This window comes from Trichechus manatus, unplaced genomic scaffold (genome assembly GCF_000243295.1).
Source record: "Trichechus manatus latirostris isolate Lorelei unplaced genomic scaffold, TriManLat1.0 scaffold00013, whole genome shotgun sequence".
Lineage (NCBI taxonomy): Eukaryota > Metazoa > Chordata > Mammalia > Sirenia > Trichechidae > Trichechus > Trichechus manatus.
In genome coordinates this window covers 27609671-27619288 of record NW_004443949.1, presented here as the reverse complement: position 1 = coordinate 27619288, position 9618 = coordinate 27609671, and the positions used below count along the sequence as shown (strand labels likewise).

Below are 9618 nucleotides of genomic sequence, written 5' to 3'. Positions count from 1 at the left end.
GGGTAGTATTGACATTTTCATAATGTTAAGTCTTCCAGTCAATGAGCATGGAATGTTCTTCCATTTATGAAAGTCACTTTTAGTTTCTTGCCATAGAGTTTTACATTTTTCATTGTATGAATCTTTTACAACCCTGGTTAGGTTTATTCTTAGGTATTTTATCCTTTGGGGAGCTATTGTAAGTGGTATTGTTTTCTTGATTTCCTTTACAGAATTCTTGTTAGTTTAGAGGACTTTAACTGATTTTTTGTGTTGATCTGTACACTGTCACTTTGCTGAATCCTTCTATTAGATCCATTATCTTTCTTGTGAAATCTCTGGGATTTTCTAAGTAAAGAATCTTGTCATCTGTGACCAGAGATAGTTTTAATTCTTCCTTTCCAATTTGTTGTTGTTAGGTGCCATCAAGATGTTTCAACTCATAGCAACCCTATGTACAACAGAATGAAGCACTGCCTGGTCATGCACCATCCTAACAATTGTTGTTATGCTTAAGACCATTGCTGCAGCCACTGTGTCAATCCATCTTGTTGAAGGTCTTACTCTTTTTCGCTGACCCTCTACTTTATCAAGCATGATGTCCTTCTCCAGGACTGGTCCCTCCTAATAACATGTCCAGAGTACGGGAGAAAAAGTCTCACCATTCTTGCTTCTAACGCACATTCTGCTTGTATTTCTTCAAAGACAGATTTGTTCGCTTTTCTGGCAGTCCATGGAATATTCAATATTCTTCCCCAAAAACATAATTCAAAGGCATCAATTCTTCTTCAGTCTTCCTTTTTCATTGTCCAGCTTTCACATGCATATGAGGAGATTGAAAACACGATGGCTTGCATCAGGCGCACCTTAGTCCTTAACGTGACAATGTTGCTTTCGAACACTTTAAAGAGGTGTTTTGGTGAACATAATGTATTGTTTGATTTCTTGTCTGCTTTTTCCACGTGCACTGATTGTGGATCCAAGTAAAATGAAATCATGAAAACTTCAATCTTTTCTCCATTTATCATGGTGAGCTTATTTGTACAGTTGTGAGGATTTTTGTTTTCTTTCTGTTGAGATGTAATCCATACTGAAGCCTGTGTTCTTTGATCTTCATCAATAAGTGCTTAAAGTCTTTTCACTTTCAGCAAGCAAGGTTGTGTCACCTGCATATCGCAGGTTATTAACGAGTCTTCCTCTAATCCTAATGCCACACTGTTATTCATATAGTCCAGCTTCTCAGATTATTTGCTTAGCATATAGATTGAATAAATGTGGTGAAAGGATACAACCCTGACACACAACTTTCTAGGCTTTAAACCATGCCATATCCCTTTGTTCTGTTCGAATGACTGCTTCTTGCTCTAAGAACAGTTTTGTTATGAGCACAATTAAGTTTTCTGGAATTCCCATTCTTCACAAAATTATCCATAATTTTTTATGATCCACAAAGTCAAAAGCCTTTGCATAGTTAATAAAAACACAGATAAGCATCTTTCTAGTATTTTGTGCTTTCAGCCATGATCCATCTGACATGAGCAATGATATCTCTGGTTCCATGTCCTCTTCTGAATCCAGCTTGAATTTTTGGCAGTTACCTGTCAATGTACTGTTGCAACCGCTTTTGAAGAATCTTCAGCAAAGTTTTACTTGCATGTAATATTGTTGAATAATTTCTGCATTCTGTTGGATCACCTTTCCTTGGAATGAGTACAAATAAGGATGTCTTCGAGTCAGTTGACCAGGTAGCTGTCTTCCAAATTTCTTGGCATAGATGAGTGAGAACCTCCAGTGCTGCATCCATTTGTTGAAACATCTCAACTGGTATTCTGTCAATTCCTGGAAACTTGTTTTTTGTCAATGCCTTCTGTGCAGCTTGGACCTCTTCCTTCAGTACCATCGGTTCTTCATCATATGCTACCTCCTGAAATGGTTGAACATCGATCAATTATTTTTGGTACAGTGACTCTGTGTATTCCTTCCACCTTCTTTTGATGCTTCCTGTGTCATTTAAGATTTTCCCCGTAAAATCCTTCAATATTGCAACTCGAGGCTTGAATTGTGTCTTCAGTTTTTTCAGCTTGAGAAATGCTGAGCATATTCTTCCCCTTTGGTTTTTTATCTCCAGATCTTGGAATGTTTCATTGTAATACTGTATTTGTCTTCTTGAGCCACCCTTTGAAATCTTCTGTTCAGCTCTTTTACTTCCTCATTTCTTCCATTTGCTTTAGCTACTCTACATTCAAGAGCAAGTTTTAGATTCACTTCTGACATCCATTTTGGTATATTCTTTCTTTCCTGTCTTTTTGATGACCTCTTTAATGTATAAAGTCCTTGATGTCATTCCACTACTCACGTGGTCTGACCCAGAGGAGGATAGTCAGAGAAGCTCTCAACACACATGGGCTTGCCAGGAACCATGTCAATGATGGCAGCATCATCAGACTTCAGGAATTTGGAGCTGTCTTCTAGCTTCTTACCAGAACCACAGTCAATCTTCTTTTTGAGCTCAGCAAACTTGCAAGCAATGTGAGCTGTGTGACAATAAAGCACAGGTGCATAGCCAGCACTGATTTGGCCTGGGTGGTTCAGGATGATCACCTGAGCACTGAAGCCACCTGCTTCCATGGTGGATCATTTTTGCTGTCACCAGCCACATTGTCACAATGACCATCTTTGACAGAGACTTTATTGACATTGAAGTCTACATTGTCCCCAGGCCAAAGCTTTTCTCAAAGCTTCATGGTGCATTTCAACAGACTTTATTTCAGTGGTGACATTGACTGGAGCAAAGGTGACCACCATGCCAGGCTTGAGGACACTAGTCTCCACTCTGCTTAGGGACAGTGCCAATATCACAAATTTTGTAGACATCCTGGAGAGGCAGACTCAGGGGCTTGTCAGCTGAATGAGTTGGTGGCAGGATGCAATCCAGAGCTTCAAGCAGTTTGCTTCCACTGGGATTGCCATCCTTATGGGTGACTTTCCATCCCTTGAATCAAGGCATGTTATCACTTGGTTCTGGCATGTTGTCACCATTCCTACCAGAAATTGGCAAAAATGCTACTGTGTTAGGGTTGTAGCCAATTTTTTTAACGTAGGTGCTGACTTCTTTAATGATTTCTTCATATCTCTTCTGACTGTAGGGTGGCTCAGTGGAATCCATTTTGTTAACACCAACAATTAGTTGTTTCACACCCAGTGTGTAAGCCAGAAGGGCATGCTCATGGGTCTGCCCATTCTTGGAGATACCAGCTTCAAATTCACCAACACCAGCAGCAACAATCAGGACAGCACAGTCAGCCTGTGATGTTCCTATAATCATGTTTTTGATGAAATCTCTGTGTCCTTGGGCATCAGTGATGGTCATGTGATACTTGTTGGTCTCAAATTTCCGTAGGGAGATATCAGTGGTGATGCCTTGCTCATGTTCAGCTTTCAGTTTATCCAAGACCCAGGTATACTTGAAGGAGCCCTTTCCCATCTCAGCAGCTTCCTTCTTAAATTTTTCAATGGTTCTTTTGTCGATCTCACCACATTTGTAGATCAGGTGACCAGTAGTGGTGGACTTGCCCTAATCTACATATCCAATGATGACAATGTTTATATGGGTTTTTTCCTTTCCCATTTTGGCTTAGACTTTGCAGTGGTTTTCACCAACACCTGTGTTCCAGCAGCAAACCAGTTGCAAAAAAAAGCGGTGTATGATTTTTTAATATATTGTTGAATTCTGTTGGCTAGAATTTTGTTCAGAATTTTTGCATCTATATTCATGAGTGATATTGGTCTGTAATTTTCTTTTTCTGTGGTTTCTTTGCCTGCCTTTGGTATCAGGACAATGCTGGCTTCACAGAATGAGTTGGGGAGTATTTCTTCCTTTTCTATGTTTTAGAAGAGTTTGAGTACAATTGGTGTAAACTCTTCTCTGAATGTGTGGTAAAATTCCCCAGTGAAGCCATCTTGGCTGGGACTTCTTTTTTTGTTGGCATTTTTTTGATGACATCTTCACTCTCTTCTTTTGCTATGAGTCTGTTTAGACCCTTTAGTCATTATATAATGTTCTTCCTTGTCTCTTAATTTTGACTGAAAGTCTTTTTTGTCAGATATTAATGTTGCCGCTTGTGCTCTTTTAGTTACTATTTACTTATTATATTTTTTCCATCCTTTGATTTTTAACCTAATTATGTCTTTGAGTCTAAGGCATGTCTCTTATAGACAACATATTGATAGATCATGTTTTTTTAATCCATTCTGCCATTCTCTGCCTCTTGATTGGTGCATTTAATCAATTTACATTCTGTGTGATTATCAATAGGTATGTATTTACTGCTGCCATTTTGTTATACTTTTTTGTGATGTTCTCAGGGTTTTTTTTTTTTTGGTTTTTCTTTACTTTCTGTGATGAGTTATTTTTGGATATGGATTTTCTTTTCATTTGTTTTTGTGTTTGCTGAGTTTTTTTGGTTTTCTTTTTCTTTGTTTTAGTGTGTAGATTTATTACTTTTCTTTGTGGTTACAGTGAAATTTATATTTAAAATTATGAATTTAAAACAGTGTGTTTAATTTTGAGATCTTCTTGACTTCTTCTCTGTATGGAAGTTCTGTAACCACACCATCATTCTCCCTTTGGTTTGGAAGTTTTTGTCATTTGCTTCTTTATACCTCTGATTTCTTACAATCAATTTTGTAGATTTCTTTTACTTTTTTGAAGTCTTTGCCTGGATTGGTGTCTGGGTGTTGCTGTCCTGTATTTTGATCTCAGGTTATAGTTTGATGTCATTTGTTTTCTATCTGAAGGCCTCCCTTTAATATTTCTTGCAGAGCTAGTCTGGTAGTTACAAATTCTTTTAATTTCACCATCATTTCTGAAAGACAGTTTTGCTGGATATATGATTCTTGGCTGGCAATTGTTTTCTTTATATATGTCATCCCAGTGCCTTCTTGCCTGCATGCTTTCTGTAGAGAAATCAGAGCTAGTCTTACTGATGACCCTTTGTAACTGATATTTTGTTTTTATGAGCTGCTTTCAGAATTCTTTTTTTGTATTTAGTTTTGGAAAGTTTGATTATGATATGTCTTGGTGAATTTCTTTTGAGATCTATTCTTTATAAGGTTTATTGAGAATCTTGGATGGAAACCTTCTCATCTTTTATGATATTTGGAATGTTTTCTGCCAATATATCTTAAAAAATTCTCTCTAAACTTTTTTTCTTCTCCTCTTCTGGAATTCCTATTACATATAAATTTCTCTTCTTGATGGTTCTCACATAAATCTTAGGCTTTCTTCATTTTTTTTTTTTTTTTTCTGGTTGTTCCTCAAACAAATTAGTACCAAGGATTTGTCCTTTATTTTGCTGATTCTTTCTTCCATTGATTCGATTCTACTTTTGTGTACTTCCATTGAGCTATCTATTTCTGATATTTTATTGTTAATCTTATAGATTTCTAATTGTTTTTGTATGATTTCTATTTCTCTATTGAATTTGTCATTTTGTTCTTCTATTGTTTTCCTGAATTCTTCTTGATTTTTTTTTTTTTGTGTGTGTGTTTTCCTTGATCTTTTTGAGGAACCTAAATATTAGTCTTTTGAATTTCCTTGTCAGGTAGCTCTATTATCATTTCTTCCTCAGCAAAGATTTTCATCCCTTTATTTTGTGCATTTGCCTGAGCCATTGCATCTTGTTTCTTCATGTGAATTTGTAACTGACTGCTCTCTTTGAGGTATTAAGGTTCTGTCATATTGGTTTATATATTGCTTTATTGATTTTATATTTATTTGCATTTTTTATATTTTGCTTTTGTTTTAATATATCTGGAGCTTAGTGTCTTCTGTTTCTTTTTATAAAGTTTACCTTTCTTTGTATTGTTTTTGTTGATGTTGTTTTGTAGTATTGGTCTGTGTATGACTGTGTAGCTGCTGGTTATCTGGTCTCTGTATGGGTTTGAAGCTGTCAGTTGGCTAAGTGTACTCTCCTCTCATCGGTGGGTGTGGTGAGTCATACATGTTCTGTGCTCTTATGTTATTAAATGTTTATGATTTTTCTTAGAGGAGTTCTTTTTAGTGTGTGATCAAGTCCGTTCCCCAATGTGAGGTACCAGGTGTCAGGTGGTCAAGATCTTTTCACAGCTCTTCAGTAATAATGTGTTCCCTCTGCATTGCCAAGAACAGTTAGTGTGACCCCTGAAGCACAGGATGGGGCACAGGGAGGGGTTGGCAGGATAGGAGGTTTAGGGTCACATGGCCAGGGAGGGGTCAGCAGGGAGAACATGGAGTCACATTTACCTGGGGGAGATCAACACAGCAGAGCATAGAGTCCCACTCAGTCAAGGGGGAATTGGTAGGACAGGGCTTGGAGTCCCAGTTGGCCGGGGAGGGTGGTTGGTTTGGCAGGGCACAGAGTCCTTCTCAGCTGGAGGGTTCTGTAGGTAGGAAGGGGCAGGGACAGAGACCTGAACATTTGAGATAGGGTGCAGGACAAAGTGGAGCCTGATCAAGTTTACACAGAGGGTCTGCACCTCAAGGAGGGGTGGTGGGGGTGGCCAGGCTTGTGGCGTTCAGCACAGGCCTCCTGTGCCTCAGAGAAGGGTAATGGATATGGCTGGGCTTGCAACCATCAGCTGTGTCTCAGGGAGGGAGTGGTGGGCATGGTCTGACTTATGTACCAGCATGGGCCTCCTTTGCCCCAGGGTGAGGTTGGTAGGCAGGGCTAGGTTTACAAGCCTTGAGTCCATCTACCTGTGCCTCAGGGCACACGTTAATGCAGATGGCAGGTGGAGTGACTTCTTGTACAGGGCCAGTTCTGGGTGGGGGAGCTCTAGTTGTTACTTTGTGGTTGACTTTTCACTGTAAGGCTCCCATATAAATGGCCAGGTGTCTCCACTGACAAGCACTGCTTTCACTAATACCTAGCCCCTCCCTTTTTGCACTCACTAGGGGAGCTAGAGCTGTCACTGTCCCTTTATTCCTCTCTTTTATTCCCCCACATTTGTACACTCCCTGTCTACACTTTCTCCTTCTCTAAGGCTCAGATAACTCAATCTGTTTTGCTTACTCTAGAGACACTTCCCTGTGGTTGCCTGGTTTCAAAGCTATACCACTCCTGCGCTCACCCCCCCAAGGGTACCCTGTTCCTGGTCACATCCTGCCCACCTTGTCATTTCTTTCCAGGGTTGTTGGCACACAATCTCTGCCACCAGCTCTGCTCTCTTTGCAGATGATTCCCTGGGTTCCTCACTCCAGGTTGTTGTTCATTGCCATCCCAACATGGTCACACTGCTCCACATCAGCAGTCAGGGTATGGTTGATCTGAGAATCTGTTTTCCTGCTCGCCTCGTTCTGCCTCTCCTAATCAGTTCTCAGTCTGTTTCTTCAACTCTCTATTTGATGCTCTGGGATATGAGGTCATTTTTTGTGTCTGTTTTACTTAATTTCTTTAGTCTTTGTTGTCAGAGTGTCGTTACGGTGCATGTACTTAAGGTGTCTTATTGACCAGAAGTCCAAAAATAAAGCTTTTGAAAATCAAGTTAAAAGGAACAAAGTGCTATGGAACTGGACTCTTCCCTTGGTGAGAAGATAGAAATCTAACTCAAATTCAATAAATTTTCCTCCCGGGGGTGGGGGAGAACAGTGAATGGCTAGATATAAGAGAATGACCAACTTCCAGGATTTTTACAACATAAATGCAGTTTAAGGAGTTCCTTTGGAAGTAATTGTTAGCCATATTTTTCATTATCAGCTATCACCAAAAAATGCCCTTTGAATCCAAACTGCAATGAAGTCTACCCTAAGGAAAAATGGGGAGCCACTTCCAATTTTTAGTCTTTTTAAAATAACATGGCCACTTGGACCAAGATAAGGTCTGTTTTCACATGAAAACTAGTAGGCCCGTAAACAAATAATTTCATCAAAAAGAATTAGCAGAAAGCTGGTTCTTAGGAGATGGAGGTCAAGTATATCTCCACTATTCACCTTCTCCATTGTCTCTGACACAAGTCACTCCCTTTCTCATAGCACTTTCTCTATTTTTCTGCTGAATTTGGTATTTCTCTGCAACGTCACACAGAACTTACAGACTATACTTTCATTTATGTGGTTTATTAGGGTAAAGGGTAAAACTCAGAATTAACAGGGTAAGATACAACTCAGGAACAACATGAAAAGATACACAGGTAAATTTGGCAAAGGTCCCCAAACACAGGGCACATCCTTCTCCAGGAAAATCTCCTTCCCAGATCCTATCCCTTAGGAAACTTCATCAAGCCTTAGTGTTTTGGGCTTTTATCAGCCCATCAATGCACTCAGTATTGGTTACCAAGTGGACTCCCAGACTGGCTCTTACTCATTAATATAAGTCCTCAGGGTATGGCCAATGTAGCCCAACTCCTCTAAGGGTTATTTCACAGATGCCAGGGACAAAGGTCAAACTGCTTGAGGTAAACTAACTCTTAACTCCACAGAAGGTTTTATTTATTTTGAAACTTGTGAAAGTATTTAATGACCATAATTTATTACTCAGATAACATGAAAATAGTAACAGAAAAAAAATATCGTCAGCAAACACAGATCTGAATTCCAGTCCTTTATAACCTTCCTTGGATGGAATATTTAGGGACTAGGAAAAGAAGAAGGATCTGGATAACCGTATGTTTTAAATAACTATGACCTAAGAAGTCCATTGCATTTTAATGTCTCTTTTTCTGTCACAGTAAGGAGAATTTAGACACATAATGAATTGTCCTTGGTAGGTGAGAATTTCACTGGTCCTCATCGTCACCTTCAGAAGATCAACAGTCTATATCCAGGACTGTTGAAGAAATGAGTGTAGAAGACATTGATAGAATAGGAGAGATGGAAGAAGGAGGTTGAATCTAGTAATTACCTAAAAACTGTGTGGTTTCTCTTCCTTGATCATCATCCTCTGTCCCTAAATTGAATCCCTTGGAACATTTAAGAAATGGCATAGAAAAAAATCAAGTAAGAATCAATGAAATGTTTGTATTATATTCCCATTTTTACTAAATGTGTTATTACCTAATTCATGTTACAGAAACACATATTGGAGCAAAATATATTGTGCTTATTTTTATTAATGAAAAAATAAAAAAGGAAATCCATATATTGTGTTAAACTTAATTTCACAAGATTTTACCTGTAGTAGAATGTGTACAGTGAGAGAAGCAAATAGCATATCTGCTCCTGAGTGACTAGCAATCACTAAGTGATGCTTGGCTGCCACCAATGTCATAGTTTCATCCATTATCTCTTGTCTTTTTTCTCTCTGTTCTGTCAGCCTTAGAAACAAGGCAGAGAACATGGCACTAAAGAGCAGTTATGAATGATATACTTTGGGGCCATATTAACCATGATTTTATTAAATAATCAACCCAATGTTTTAATGCTGATAACATTACTCATTAGTTTTAATTTCAAAATTTAAGTTCTGTGATTGCTAAACTCTAACATTCAATTCTATGATAGTGTCTATATAAATCCTACAAGTAATTTACAAACACATACACACACACACAAATTATAGATAGTGTCCTTATGTACTTAGAGTAATTAGGATCTATTTAATAGCACCGTAAAATGCAGACATGTTTAGAAAGGCCGTTTCTTCTATTGTCTTCTTTAATAGA

At 38.5% G+C, this 9618-nt stretch overlaps 1 pseudogene; it reads right to left on the bottom strand.

Annotated features, from left to right (window-relative positions):
- Positions 1-2237: 2237 nt before the first annotated feature.
- Positions 2238-3607, bottom strand: LOC101347484 (elongation factor 1-alpha 1 pseudogene; annotated as a pseudogene).
- Positions 3608-9618: the final 6011 nt, after the last annotated feature.